The sequence below is a fragment of the Cryptomeria japonica genome, chromosome 1, assembly GCF_030272615.1.
Source record: "Cryptomeria japonica chromosome 1, Sugi_1.0, whole genome shotgun sequence".
Taxonomy (NCBI): domain Eukaryota; kingdom Viridiplantae; phylum Streptophyta; class Pinopsida; order Cupressales; family Cupressaceae; genus Cryptomeria; species Cryptomeria japonica.
In genome coordinates, this window is record NC_081405.1 from 88750832 (window position 1) to 88766615 (window position 15784).

Genomic DNA, 15784 nt, shown 5'->3' on the forward strand with positions numbered 1-15784 from the left:
ATTTGATTGTAAGAAAATTAGGTGAGTTGAATCCTAGCCAAAAGATTGGGCACATTCACCCAAGGGTGGGTGATGAATTGGAGTGATTGATTTTTGCATTTCCTACAATAGAAATTAATGAAAATGAATTAATTTTTGCATTTCTTACAATACAAATTAATAGAATTAAAGTAAAACAACAGGTTATTATTGTAAGAGCCAAGAATTGAGGGATGGGTGTTTATTAAGATTATAATTTGATTTTATAGTTTTAAGTTGATCCAGCTTATAATATTCATATTTGTATTAGTTGTAAAGAACACATACACAAAATACATACTAATTTAAGAATGAACATATGAACGCACATGTTATGAGTGTTTATTCATTTAGATTTAGACATAGGTGCCCATTATAAATGCATACTAGTAAAAGAACATGTATATTATTTTAAAAAGATGTTGATTTTTTTTTGGTCCCATGAGCTCATGTTCATTTTCTAAATGAGTTCATTTTCTAAATAATGTGAGTGGCTTGGAATGACAATTTAGAATTTGTACCCACGTCAACTATCCTTAAATATGTCCCAATTTTGTTTTCTCTCTTTACCAAAATCGATTAACAAGGTTTTGAGGTAAACATTTATCTACTATTTACATGTCTTTTTACATCTTTAGATGTAAATTCATTTACTAAACTGAATTCATTCCATCTGCAAACATAAGGTAGTGGTTTTTATTAGAAGAACTCTATATATTGTGAGTACTTTTCAAGTTGAAGATAGCTTGAGTATTTTTAATTGGTGCTGCAAAGATAATAAAAGCATTATGTTTCTATCATTTTTTTTATTTCTATTTGTAATATTGTGTTTATCTTGTAGGTTTATTACAACACATATATTACAAAACATGTTGGGTTGACTATCCCAAACATGAGTATAAATATTTACTAGCTCATTACATTACAATCTCATGCCACATTCATATTTTAATTTCCTTGACCACTAAGGTTGCATTTATGTTTGTTGTTTATTTTTGTTGAGTCCAATGTAAAGTATATGAGTGTGTTTAATTTAATTTCAATGTAAAGTATTTTATATCATAAACTATGGATTGATAAAATATTTTAAAATTGAATGTCTTATGTCTTAATACACAAAACAAAGTGCATTTTTTAATAGTTGTGTTTTTTTTTAAATTGAATGTCTTATGTCTTAATACAAAAAATAAAGTGCATCTTTTAATAGTTGTGTTTTATCCTTTTCATGACACGTGGATTCTCACTCCTTTGTCTAGTGTTTATGTCATTGATCGCTCAACTGAATCTTTTATTTTTTCATAATTATATCCTTAAACTTCTTATTTTGAATTAATAACCATGAAGATAAGTCGCATAAAACTGAGATTACACATGAAAACCTGAGAAAAAAAAATTAATGGAACCAAGGGGTGAATCAAGAATTCTTGAGATAATGTAAGGTCAGATTTTGTTAGATTCTTTGAGAAGCAACAACTAAGCTAGGATCCGATGTCGGATGTAAATCACATGCAACTCCAAGCAATAGATGATCGAAGAACAAAATATCCAAACGAAGAGAAATCTAAAACGAGAGAAAAATAGATACAAGGAAAGGGGAATCATAGAAGACTCTCAATACTCCTATTGCGCTATCATTGAACTAATGAAGGTGAGAGGAGAGTGTTAAATATATACCAAAATAAGGGCATATAGATCCAAGGGACCAAGAGGTGCAATAACTCCTACTCTCCATAAAAGTGAGAGGTTTAATCTATTTGGTAAATCTCAAAACATTTTGTATAACCTCCTTAGGTGAAGATGAAAAAAGAGTTATGAAAGAGTGACACATAAAGCCAAAAGAGGGTGAGAAACCCAACTACCCCATAACATACTTAGGTAATGACAAAATAATGGTTATGAGAGGTGGCACAACAAGCCAAAAGAGGGTGTATAACTCAACTACCCATGTGTGGAGAGAGTGACACTTGTAGCTAAAGTATTTTGCCAAATGTCCTCATATTAACCACTCCTAATAACCTATGCAAGCTTAAATAATATGTGTATGAAAAACAAATACCCCCTGAAATAAGAAAAATAAAAAACCTACACTAATAGATTTTTAAACATTCATGTTATAACTATCAAATCCAACAATAGTATGGCATATGTATAATGAATATAAATTAAAAGGAATCAAATGTGTATCATCTAATAATAAGTTATTAAAAATATAGGCAACATTTGAAAAAAAAAATGTATTAACTAAAAATCCATATATATTGATGCAGGAGCATCCTCGATCTCTAAGCAATCTTGCATCAACCATAAATATTTCCTTTCAGTTTAGTTCTTGTTTAATTCAGTGTGTATTTTTATGTGTTCTTACCGATAGGTACCGGTAGTTGCTTGTTTTTCATTGCAAATCCTGTTTTCGGTTTTCGGTCAGTTCATGTCCTTAATTCCATATTTTCCGGCCATTTGGATTCTTTTCCGGCTAGTTACTACTCCCGGTTGACTGTTTCTTGGTTTCGAGATAGTTCATGCGCTTACCGGTTAACTTTCCTTCATTACTGGAGTGGTTCTTGGCGTGTGGATCTATTTGGAGTCTTGTCCAATGTTCTTGGGTGTGTGGTCGACGTTCCTATTGATCTGATCTTCTTGGTTGTTATTTTTTAGAAATATTTCTTTCATTCTTAGGGCCAACCTAGTTACACATTTCATTTTCCTCCATTGGTAAATGTAATCTTTTGAGGCCGACCCGGATATGTTCCAAAGGGTATATATATGGAGCTATGTAATCATTTGTAGGATGGAGGAAGTAGAAATGAGAATAAGGATTGAGATTGGTAATTAGTGATTCGGTTGATTCTGAGAGCCCCGATTGGATTGTATTTGGCTGATAGCCTGCATGTAACCGGTTAACTATCAGATGATCTAAGATGATTGTATGATGATAACCGGTTGGTTGCCAGAAGTTCTAAGGCAATAATATGGTATGTTTGTGTAATATTTCTATGTTTTCTTGTTTCTTTCGTTGTGTTACTCTTGTTGCATAAGCCATTTAATTCTATTTGAGGGTTTTACCGGTTATGGATGCATCATATATACAGGGACATATGTTGGCAAAAATATAATACATGTACAATAAATCCGTATAGAAAGTTCTATTATGCTAGGTGAGTTTCACACCAATAAATATTACAAAGAAAAAAAACTCTATTTTCTACATCATTTGAATGAGACGGCAAGATGGGTGTTGTTTTCACACCAAGAATTTTTTTTGATATGAGATTGAAAAATGGGTGCTATAGTGGCACCTACAAGCTAGTCATGGTTTGTTATCAAAATATACAAACTAATCTCGTGGTGTGTGCACAAATTGAAACACATAGAGGAGTGTATGTCCCCACACTAAAGTGATTGCATATGCCAACCAGAAGAAATTAATTTAAGGTAGCACACATCAAAATACAAGTACATTATGACAATAAAATGCCCCAAAATAGAGGCAAGTCAAAGGCGAAAGACCACATAACAAGATAAGAGCACAAAAGGGATCCATGATCTAAAGTTAGTATACATATCGGATAAATCATGTATATCAATATGATTGTTTTGAATTGATCCCATCCCCAAAATATAGAGGAACAACAAGCACAATGGAATAAGAGCACATAAGATGAACATAGAGTCTTTTTGGGTCAACATGGAAGACACCAAAAAACTTCAACGGTTTGGATCGTCCCCAAAAGACAATAGGAAAACACATTTATGACACATGTATAAAAGATATATAAGAATCAAGATACAAATATCACAACAAGATCAATGTCTTTGTATCCTTGTGCTATGAAGCCTCAAGGGTCATCCAAAGAGAGCCTAACAAAAAAGACATGCCAAGGAGAACATCATGTGAGAAATAACAATACACACAAGGCAAAACATAAAACAAAGCATTATCAATTGCACAAACTAACTAGTCTATAAAATATTTTGCCTCCCAATATTTCTCATCATTATATAAAGATGATGGACAAGATGCTAAAGGAGCTACGACTAGTATAGTAGAGAGAGCTATGCCTATTGCCATACATGGACCATGCTCTAATGATGGATCACAACATGTTTCATTAGTAGCTAAAGTTGGAGATTATGAAAATATCAAAGACAAATCATCATTTTCAATAGTTTCAACCATATTATCAAAATCACCATCTAAATTAATCACTACAGGTGATTTGAAAAGAGAAGGAGAAGAATCCTTTGGAATTGACAACTTTAATTTTATGCAAGGTTGGGAAAGGTAAGGATTCTCTTTAGGGGTGGTGATTGTTGAGAAGGTGAGACAAAATAAACATGTGAATTCTTAGTGGAAGACTCACTTCTTATAGGAATCCCACAAGCCTTGACATGACACCTTCATAAAAATTCTCCCACACTACAATTTCATTGATTACGATTTGAAGCTTTTGTAGGAGGTTTGGTATCACTCAACGTTGGTTCCTTTTGTTTCTTTTCTCTAGTAATAGGAGGAACAAAAGTAAACTTTAAAGATTATATAAGGATTATAGATGTTTCTTGGTGTTTTCCTCTTTGTCCTTTATAGAATGGTGGAGGTGGAACTGCAACATACATCCTAGAAATTTTTGGAGTAGGAGGATTCTCGGTCTAAGATGTGGCTCAATTTCTAGCTATGGGTAGAAAAAGATATTTCTATATCCATAGATGTAAAATTACCCTATGGGTAACATGTTAGGATAAGGTTACAATAAACTTGCAATCCTAAGCCATCATATGTTTTCATGTTCTTTGGAAAGTGTTCCCTAGGACATGTGAGAAAAATATTAAATATTTGTATTTTATGACTTTGTTATGTAATTGCACTTTTGAGAGGTGAACATGAAGAGGTGATAAATATAATTAAAAATGGATAAAATATAATTATTGCCACATCCATAAAAATGAAGGGTCCTTCATAAGGAGACCAAGTTTGGAAGGATAAAAGGAGTCCATTTAGGGATCTGAAGCCACATCAAGCTACAAAACATCTTAAATGTGCAAATACTAAGTGGCTTTGGTTTTGGCGCCCATGGGGAGTAACTTGAAGAGTTATTTATTATTTTATTATGTCTATTGGCTATTCATTTTCCAAGGTGTGGGTTTTTGCAAGTGGTTTTGGCTCCTTGTTTTGGTAAAACGTGAACAGTTTTTCCTCTCCAACTTGGCTAGAAATTGGAGCCAAGGCATAGTTGTTTAATTATCAATTGATCATTGTTTCCAAGTAGTTATAGGATAGTTTGAAAAATTGGAGTGAAGTGTATTATTGTGGTGTTCTACTCTTTGAAGAATAATAATATACTTTCCCTTGTTCTCTAGTGGATTTTTTTTCCCGAAAGGGTTTATCCATATAAATTTGGTCTCTCTTTTGGTATGGTTGATTTTATAGTTATGTTGAATCGTACAATCACATGTTCATTTCAGATTTAGTTTCAGTCTTAGTAATATTATCAGATTTGTAAGATCACATATGAAATTTAATATTGCAAGTTTTCTTCACCTTATTTCTCAATATTGTAGTCAATGTAGATCCTAAAGGATTATCTAAGGGTAACTCAACTATTCTTTTGGTATTGAAATTTGGGTAGGATAGGAATAGGACATGTTCATGAGGTTTGGTTGGTTTAGGTTGTTGAGGCCAAAAATAATCAAGTGTAAATTTTTCATTGTTACACAAGGGTTGTAATCCAGTATGATGTATGGTTTTGACTTGTTCTTCAAATGGGAACTTCAAACACTTGTGGAATATGGAAGGGACAACCTTCTAGGTATGAGTCAAGGATGACCCAACTTTACACATAATTGGTCCAAAATAGGGATAATGATAAAAGGAACATCAAATAATTTAGATACAACTTCAACTAGAAGGGTGATAGAACCAATGGTCCAGAAAATGAAACCATCATGCACCTTAATCAAGACTTCATATGTTTTGTGTCTTGATATAGTTATGTGTAAAGATATTCTTCTATAACCACATTCACCCTACATATTGGATCAATAAGTACCCCACGTGTGAGGTTTTTATTGATTCTAGCAATAATGTATAGTGGTCCATTAGATGCATTCTTTAAGATATCCCATGAGGTAAAGGTGATATTAGGTTCACGCTTAGGCTTAGGTTTCTCTTGTTCTATCACATTCACAAAGTTGTTAGTTTGGTTGAATTGATCATTAAGGATTATGCTACTACTAATATTAGGCTCAAAAACATTTATGGAATGGGAAGGAAAAAGATTCGTAAATATTTACAAGTTTTGATTAGGTGGTGCTATAGATTTATTCTCTTTATCATTCACACCATTCACCACAATGATATTAGAGCCAATGCGGGATTAAAATTCATTTTAAACACGCATATATGTCTCCATATCATGTATGAGTGTATGATAATATTGACAAAAGGCCTTTGGGTTAAATGAAGGACACAAAGGATTTGAGGTATCTATGGGATGGATGGGGGGAAGCTTCATCAAGTTGTTATTTAACAATTGAAGTATAATGAAGTGTAAGGATTTGGAAGGCACTGCGAAGTTGTGATTCTTTGGTTTAAAATAAAAGTGAGTCACAACATAAGGTTTTGGAGTTGTAATTTGACTTTCAATGTTCTTGGAAGGATGAGTGTTTATCTTAATAAAAAAATTGTTTTGTTTCTTAAAGCCTTGATAAGTTTGATGAGCCTTTTTGGACTTATCAACTAGACTGGAGTTGATATTCGCAAAGTGTTGTGCATAAGTGTGTGAAAGATGGGTATTTTATAAACAAAATATTTTCTCTAATATGAAGATGTAAATTACCTTGGAAAATTATTTGAAAATCCACATTAGGAAGTGGATGAGAAATTTGTGAATAAAAAGTTGACATCTACCAAGGAAATCAGTCACTTTGTCTTTAACACCTTGTTTACAATGCATGAAATTAGTTATTGTTGATTGTGGTCCACTATTATTTTAAAAATGTTTCTTAAATTTATCCACCAGTTGTTAAAAATTGTCAATTGAATATTAGGCAAAGAGAAAAACCATTCCAAGGCAGTTTCTTTCAAGGATATAGGGAAAATTTTTGCAAGAATATTTTGTTCAAAGAAAAAAACATTGCATAAAGTGATAAATGCCAACACATGAGTATGAGGAATATCTTTTCTATTTTATTTCTCAAAATAAGGTATATCAATGTGTTGTGTGATTTGAGTTGTCATGATGGCAACAAGAAGTGAGATACTTGTGCAATATGATGAGATAGTGCATTTGGATTGGGTCGTGTTGGCCAATTGTTGTTGTAAAGATGACATATTTTGAAACAAATACTTTATAGCAGCATCAGTAGGTGAATTGGCTTGTGAAAAGTTGGATTGTGATGGAGTATTTGAATGCATAGTATGGTAGGAATTGTTGGATTTGTGTGAATGTTGTCAGTGATTTCAAACCCGATTATCCACTTAGGATCGTATGTGGTATGTTGTCGTTAAGTTATTGGAAGCAATTTTGGTATTGCGGGTCGAGCATCAATATGTATGTGGTATGTAGTAGTAAGGCATGGTTGATCTACTGGAGTCATTTCATGAAGATTCTCTTCTCTGGAATCTTGTGTTGTGTTTATCTTGGTTTGTATCCAGTTCTAGTATTAGTGGTATCAGTTATAACAATCATGACAATTATATCAATTGTATCTATTATATTGCTATCTGGATAATTATATTGCATGGTTTTATGTTCCAAAATTTGTGGCATCTGTATCTTGGAGTTGGGAGTTATTGTGCTTGGAAGTTGTGCTTATGGATCTAAATCCATAGGTCCAATTGACTCTTGTTTTTCCTAGTTATTAAGGCATATGTTTCCATAAATGAAGTCTGTGAAGGAAGCATGTAAGAGGTTGGCATAGGCCGACTTATTTATCCTATTTTTGGTCAAGGCATGTCTTGGATAGCATGTTGATCTGAGAAGCATATTATTATGTAAAGCATTTGTGATTGGCTGACATATTATCTTAGTGTATGAGCTTACTAATATATATATAGGTGTGTGAAATATGAAAAATGTATGTGAAGAGTATGAGATAGAAGAAAGCAGAGTATGTGCAATATAGAAGAGTAAGAAGTGTGTGAGTGACAGAGTTGTGGACAGCAGAGAAGTTACAATAAGAGAAGTATACATTGTATGAGAAAAGGTATGTGAAGAAGACTCAAAGTGTGGACAGTGTTGCAGTAATCCTTTACTGATCTGTTGCAAATGATTGGTGTGGTAGAGTAGTGGTTCAGTGATCCCTTACCGTATCTGTTGTGAGTTTTGTGAATTGTTATCTGAGCTTAACTTGAAACTGACCTCATGCATTTGGAGATGCAATTTTCCTCAGTTCAATTATTTTCTATAACAGTGAGCATTACGGAAGTGAGCCACTTTTGTATCTAGTAGTGAGCCATCTAGCAGTCAGCCACCCCTTTCTATAAACACCATTTAACTAGTTATATTATCTTTAGAGTTAAAATTTGGTGTTCAATTTGTGGTTGTGTTACTTGTTTATTCTTCATTTCTATTTCATGTTGATGAGCTTAACTGATGAAATTGATACATCAATAAAAGTTTTAGAAATTGTGGAATTATTGATTCACCCCCCCACCCTCTCAGTATTCCAATCTATTTAACTAATTCGGCAATTGGTATCAGATCTTTGGTCCCTTGCTTGAAAGCCTAACCGCTTGCGAGAGATCCTTCTTGGTTGAATTATGGCACCGATCTGTGTGACCAAATAATATCATCTAGATGAGGAATTGAAGACAACTCTTGAAGATCTAGAAAGTGTGGAATCTAAGAATGAAGAATTGAAAGAGAATGTGAAAGTTGCAAATGAATGTGTGTAGAAGTTGAGAGAACAAATCTAGAAGTTCAAATTGAGACATAAGGAAGTTAACGATCAGTTGAAGAAGGTAAATGAAACCATTAAAGATATGTAAAATATTAATGAGAAGAACAAGATAGAGGAAACCTCGAAAGAATCAATTAAGCTGAAGACTGGAGAATGTGAAGAATTTGAAGACAGAAAGGTTCTTGATAGCAACAAACATTTGGGAGATTTGATTAACATGCAGAATGCTCATTTAGACAAGAGTGGACTTGGATTTCAGCCAGATGAAAGTTCAAATCAGAATGATAAAGATAAAGGCAAAGAGGTTAAGGAAGAAGCAAAGAAGAAATCAGAAGATGCAAGCAAAACCTAGAATCAGAGATCTACTACAAGGAGATTATCAGTTCATCAACCGAATGCACAATGGTACCCATCATTTAATAGTTATTGCTTTCAATGCAATAAATTTGGTCATAAAGTTGCAAACTATAAAAGCATTCAATGTTACAATTGCAAGAGGTTTGGTCATAAAGAAAAGTACCATAGAAATCATGCTATGAGTCAAAATCATAATCCGGTTGGAATAAGGTGAACAATAGCTTTCATGGATATTGTCTTATATGTAATAGGTGTCATTCCTGTGAAGTGTGATACTTGCAGTTGCAACGCAAAACACTCAATAGATCATTACAAGCATGGTTAGTAAATTTAAGACAAAGAAAGATAAAACCATGGCAAAGCGATCTATCGCCTCCTAAGAGATGCGAGTGTGGATTTGCTCTCAGATCTAGATAAGCATATTCTAGTGACTTGACTACACCTAGACGGAGGATTTGAAAATGATAATAATGCAATTAAGCTAGAAAATAGAATTATTAAGCTACATGATTCAACAATTATGCTAGAAAATGATCAAATTAAGCTAGATCTAAGATGCAATTGCCTATAATAACAATGCTCAAATGATATGCTAAGAGATATTGTGCCTATAGTAACAATTCCTAAAATGCAAATGAGATGGGATCATTATTGCTCCAAAATGAGGGATATTTATAGAATTTCCAAGGCTAGGGGTGAGGTGGCATGAATCAACGGTCAAGATTGAGTCTGAAGATATCAATGGTGAAATTGGAGGATATTGGAAAAGAGGTTGGAGGAAAGGGGACATTTGTCATCTCTATGGTGACAAGTGTCAAAGGGGCTTCCAAGAGAGAGGACATGTGGCCCAAGAATGCCATGTGTCTCAAGGGGAGAGTATCCACACCATATGAGGTTAGGATAAGGAGGTTAGGATGTGCAAGCTAAGATAGGTTTAATTAAACCCAAGGTTAGATGGAATGGATTAGGTTTAGAAGTGGTTAGGTTAGGTGGTTAGAAGTTAGGAGGCATGTGGGTAATTTAAATTTAAAAATTCAAATAATAAGAAAAAACTAATTAACTTTCAACAACTCATAAATTGATTTATTTTAATTAATTAGAAGATTAGAAGAAATGAATTTAAATGGGGAGGGATTAATTAATTTGAATTAATTAATCAAAGGGGACTATTGAAATGAACCTATTAAATAAATCCTTAGATTTATTAATAAGTAGATGAGTGGAAGAATTTAATGAATTCAATTAAATTGGGAGGGAGGATTAATTAAATAATTGCTTATTTAAATAACTATCTTCAGACCATTTTTAGGTGTATACGATAGGTATAGTCACAAAGCTAATCAATGCATATCTAGAACACATTCAGTAAATTCAATGCAAAAGAACATTAATTGGTACAAGTGCAAGCAATCCAGACATTATACTAATCAATGTAAGAATGAAGTTGAGAAGTGTATAGAGAAGAGTGTGGCACTGAAGACTATTGAATCAAAGAAAAAGGAAGTCATGGTATGGAGAAAGAAGGAGGTGAACAGTGGAATATTTCCTGGTGTTCCTGAATCCAGTGTGTCTGCACCTCTTCCTCCAGTAACTGAGCATATTTCTTTGGCTTAGGGGAGTTTTCAAAGAAAATATTTTGGTCCCCTCTTCTAAGTTGGTTCATGTCATTATTCCAACATGGTTGTGTTAGAGATTTTATCCGATAATTCAAGGTTTGTGTTGACGTCATCAACAAGACATCTTTTGGCAGCAAAACCCTAGAAGGATTTGGTAATTTAAAATTGAGAATTTGACATTTTCGTCACAGTGCGAAAAAGAATTGTTTGAGGAGCAGGAGCATAAATTAAAAGAGCACTAAATAGAGAAGCGGAGCAAGCATGGAATTGAAGATGGTTGTTATAGAATCAAGAAACGTAAGTTTTCAGTTGATGGAAAAGGTACGGCTACATGGATTTGATATTGAGAAGATTGGAAAAATGGAAAGGAGTCTTAGTAAAGCAGATTTGCAGAAGGTCAAAGAATTAAGTCACAAAGGAATGGATTTATGGAGTGAGTTTATGTGGTTCAACAATGAAGATGTGATCAAGTTAATTTTGATTCATGTGTAGAATGAATGTATCATGTTCGATAAACCCTATCCAATCACAAAGGACATTATTTCAATTGTTACTAGCCTATGCAACAGTGGGACTATACCAGTTAAGAAGACAGTAAATAACGGGGAGGTTGAAACCCTAACTGGTATAATAAGTGATCAGGGAGCATTATTGATTAACAAAATCATTATTCCTGTTGTGAGGTATGTAGCATATGGAATATCCTATAAGATTTATTTCAAAAATAGAGAAGGCTTAACTTTAGCTATTACAGTGTATGTTGCTTATAAGATTCCTATGGAAGATGTTATGCTTGATTTGTGTGAATTGTTAAAGGATCAACTATTAGAAAATATCAAAATGACAAAAGATCAGGGTTACCCCTTCTGGTTTGGATCATTGCTTGTTTGTTTGGCTATGTATTGTTTGGGATCTCTTTCAGCTAAGGAGAATGTGATATGGGAGTCTGGAGTCCCAGTTGCTAGACAAATCTTTCGATATTTGAGTGGTTTGGATAAGAGAGAAGATGCATGTAATGTTTACTTCAAATCATTTCTAGATATGTGGAGTATTGATTTGGTATCTCCTACTACTGGTTCAGCTAAGGAGGGTTCTTCCTCCGAAAAGAGAAAAAGGAAAGAGACTGTGCCTACTAGTTCTTTGGAATCTGAGAAGCAAAAGAAGGATCAGAAGGAGAAAGACATCATTGTGATTGAAGATCTGGAATCCCCTATGGCTAACAGAGAAGGGGTTGTTGTAGAGTAGAAAGAAAAAGGATATGAGTCCGATGATGATGAGTCTAATTTGTTGGAAATTATTGGCAAAAGAGATGGAATAAAGAAGATTGGAGAGATGTGGCTTACTTCTATTGAGGCAGATAGAAGTGAGAATGTCCCGATAGATCATTTATTATGGAACAATATTAAAATTGAAGATGTCAATGATGTGCTACCAGAATCTCTATGTTAGGGTTAACTCACAATAATGGTTCCCACTTTTTGGCCAACTTTGACACTTCATTGAACATTTTGAAAAACAACTTCACTTTCTGACACCTGTAACTTTTAAACTGTTAAGAATTTGAAGATGATGTAAAGTAGTGATTTGTAACATATTGTTTGCAAATTCTAAATATATTTTTTTCAATTTTTTTTTGAATAAAATTGTATTGATTTTTCCATCTCCCTCGAAAATTAGGTTTTACAGCAAACAACATTTTTTAAGAGTGGTCTGCATCCCGAAATGCATAACTTTTTTCTATAAATGATAAAAACTTAATTCTTTCGAATTTTGGTTTGTAACATCAATACCTAGTGCATGCAATGGGTTTGATAGTGATATGTTGAATATTTTTCATTTTATTAAGTTTTGAAGTCCGATTAATTGTAATTTAGACATAGGTGTACGTTTGAACACATAACTTGTTCTATATATATCGACATTCAATTTATTTATTTTTGTTAGAAAGAAGACATCAATACCTAGTGCATAGATATTTTCAGAATTTTTTTTATTTAGTTTACTATTTTTCCCAATTTGTTGAACAGAGAAGTTCATGTTGTTGGCATTTTTGTTGTTTATGTTGTGATTGTCATTGATGGACACACACTTGTATTGAGATCCCCTTTATATGTATGAGCTTGTGCTCAACCGGTATTTGTTCCAACCGGTATGTTGTATACTAGTCTTTAGACTAGTGGTGATTTTGTAGAATGTGTTTCCCGGTTTGAAGCGGCATGTTGACCCCAAGCGGTTCATAGATCACAAGCGGTACGAGGGAGAAAAGCGGCACAACACATTCTTACCAGTCTTCATTTTTGTCAAACTGGCAACTGGTATTTTGTATGAACCAGTAATACTCTGTGATGAGTTACCAACCGGCATTTTGTGATGAGTTACCAATCCACCGATTGTTTGACGGTGCCGACACATTGACGATGCTTCTTGTGTCATGTTACTGAGTATGTCTAGATTCATTGAACCTAGGAAATTGTAATGTAATCCTATTGGACCGACATGAAATCAGATTCCTTTAAAAGGACATCATGTCTAGGGTTTTAAGTTGTTGCTGAAAGGGTTAATGTCGAGCTAGGGTTTAAGGTGGAAGTTGAGAACGATCTTATCTGAGAAGATCAAGTTGTAACTGTGAGAGAGAGAGAAGACTGAAGTAATGCTGGAATGCATTAGCTGTGAGCAATACTAGATCTAACCAAGCAGTTTGTGCTATTAGATAGATCAAACACTTGTTGATTACTCACATCTTTGACAAGTCTGTAGCCCTTAACCGGGTAGGCCTCAAAGCCTTTGTAAAATCCTCTAACAAGGTGGTTCACACATGTGAATCTAAAATCCTCTAACAAGGTAGTCTTTAATCGGACTTATCTCCTAACAGAGATTGAGATTCCTAACAGGATTTGTTCTGGTGAAGAACATTGTAAGACCTTAACCGATCTGACCTTAACCGGTCTGGTTTCTATTTTGTAGATAGTGACTTGTGAGTTCCATCTCACCGTGGTTTTTCCCAATTGGGTTTCCACGTCAAATATCTTGTGTTATGGTTGTATTGCTTTTGTGGGTGAATGCTTTATTTGCATTTTGGTTTGCATGTGTGGTAACCGGTTTGACTGTTAGACTGCTTTACCGGTTTATCTTTACACTGTGTAAGTTTTTTAGTGCAGAGTTTTTTGGCATACTAATTCACCCCCCCCTCCCCCCTCTTAGTATTCATCACATGTTCGGTGAAAAACCTACATTTGGTCAAATTTAAAAAACAAGATCATAATAAACTCACAATGTAATAAAAAATATAGTCGTTGTAAAGCTTTCTTCGAGGAATATCATCCTACATTTTGGGTCTTAAATATTCTCTCATTTGAAACTTGAACTAGAGGTTTGAAGGCAAAAATTTCTTAGAATTTTGAGGAGATTGGAGGAGATATGCCTAGAAAGTGGGTTTGATCGAACACATCTTCGAGCAAAGTGGGTTCAATCGAACCCTACCTAGTTCGTTTGACCAAGTGTTCGAGCGAACATGCTTTGCACAAACAATCATATAATGCACGTGCTCGTTCAAAACCCCCTATTTCTAACTGTCAACATTTGTACGAACCCTGGCTAACGTGAAAATATATTTTTCTTACAATTAACAATCTCATATAAATAGAGATGTTTTATTTCATTGTTTCAAACACATATTATCAAAGTAATTCACATTTTTTAATGAAAGAAGACATTTGAAGTTCATTTTAAGGACATGGGGAACAAGAGGACAAGGAAAATTAAAACTTCAAGAAAGTATTCAGCCGACACGAAACAAAGATATTGAGAGCTAAGAATACAAAGATATTATGCACGTATGTATCTTTACTTAATTTCTATTTAATTATGCATGCATTACGTACCTAAAATTATGCTAACTGATTAGCTAAATATTTTTATGTAATAATTTTATGTTAATTATTGAAAATTATTTTAAATTAATTTTTAAAATAATTTTATCTTAATTATTTCGAAATTGTGTTATTTTGATTAAATATTTTTAAGTGTGTTTGTGCTTTTTAAATTATGAGACGATTTGAATAAATGCATTAAAAACAATCAAATTTGAAATTAGTTTATCATGCTCTACTTAAATATTTTTATAACTCCTCTTTCTCTCTACTTAATCTTTTTAGAATCTCTCACTCTCTCTCTTCTTTCTTTTACTAGGACCTCTCTCTCTTTACAACCTCTCTTTTTCTAGGATGTCTTTAAATTAGGACCTCTATATCTAGAGTAACAAACATAATTTGGAAATGGTTGATTAAAAATAACCTTTTTTTAATTTAGTCTCTCTCCCCCTCCCTCTTAAGTCTTTTTGCCTAGAACTCATTTTAGGACTCTCTCTCTCTCTCTCTCTCTCTCTCTCTCTCTCTCTCTCTCTCTCTCTCTCTCTCTCTCTCTCTCTCTCTCTCTCTCTCTCTCTCTCTCTCTCTCTCTCTCTCTCTCTCTCTCTCTATTTAGGACCTCTCTTTTTAGGATCTCTTATTAGGACCCCTCTCTAGATTAGCAAATTATATATTTGAAATTTTATTACATTAAAATTAATCTAATTTTAATTTAACTTATTTTTAGGACCCCTTTCTCACCCCTTAAGTCTTCTTAGGACTCTTTGTCTTTCTCCCCCTCTCTCCCCTTAAAAGTCTTGAAGACCCCCCCCCTCCTCTCTCTCTCTCTCTCTAGATCCTTAAGTCTTTTTTTAATCTTTCTTTTTTAAGATCTCTTTACTAGGACCTCTATCTATATTAGCAAATTATACTTGGAATTGGTGTATTAAAAATATTGTTTTAATTTAACTTCTCTTTCACTCTCTCTCTTTCTCCCTCCCCTTAAGTTTTTATAGAATCTCTCTATTTCTCTCTCTTATTTATTTGTAT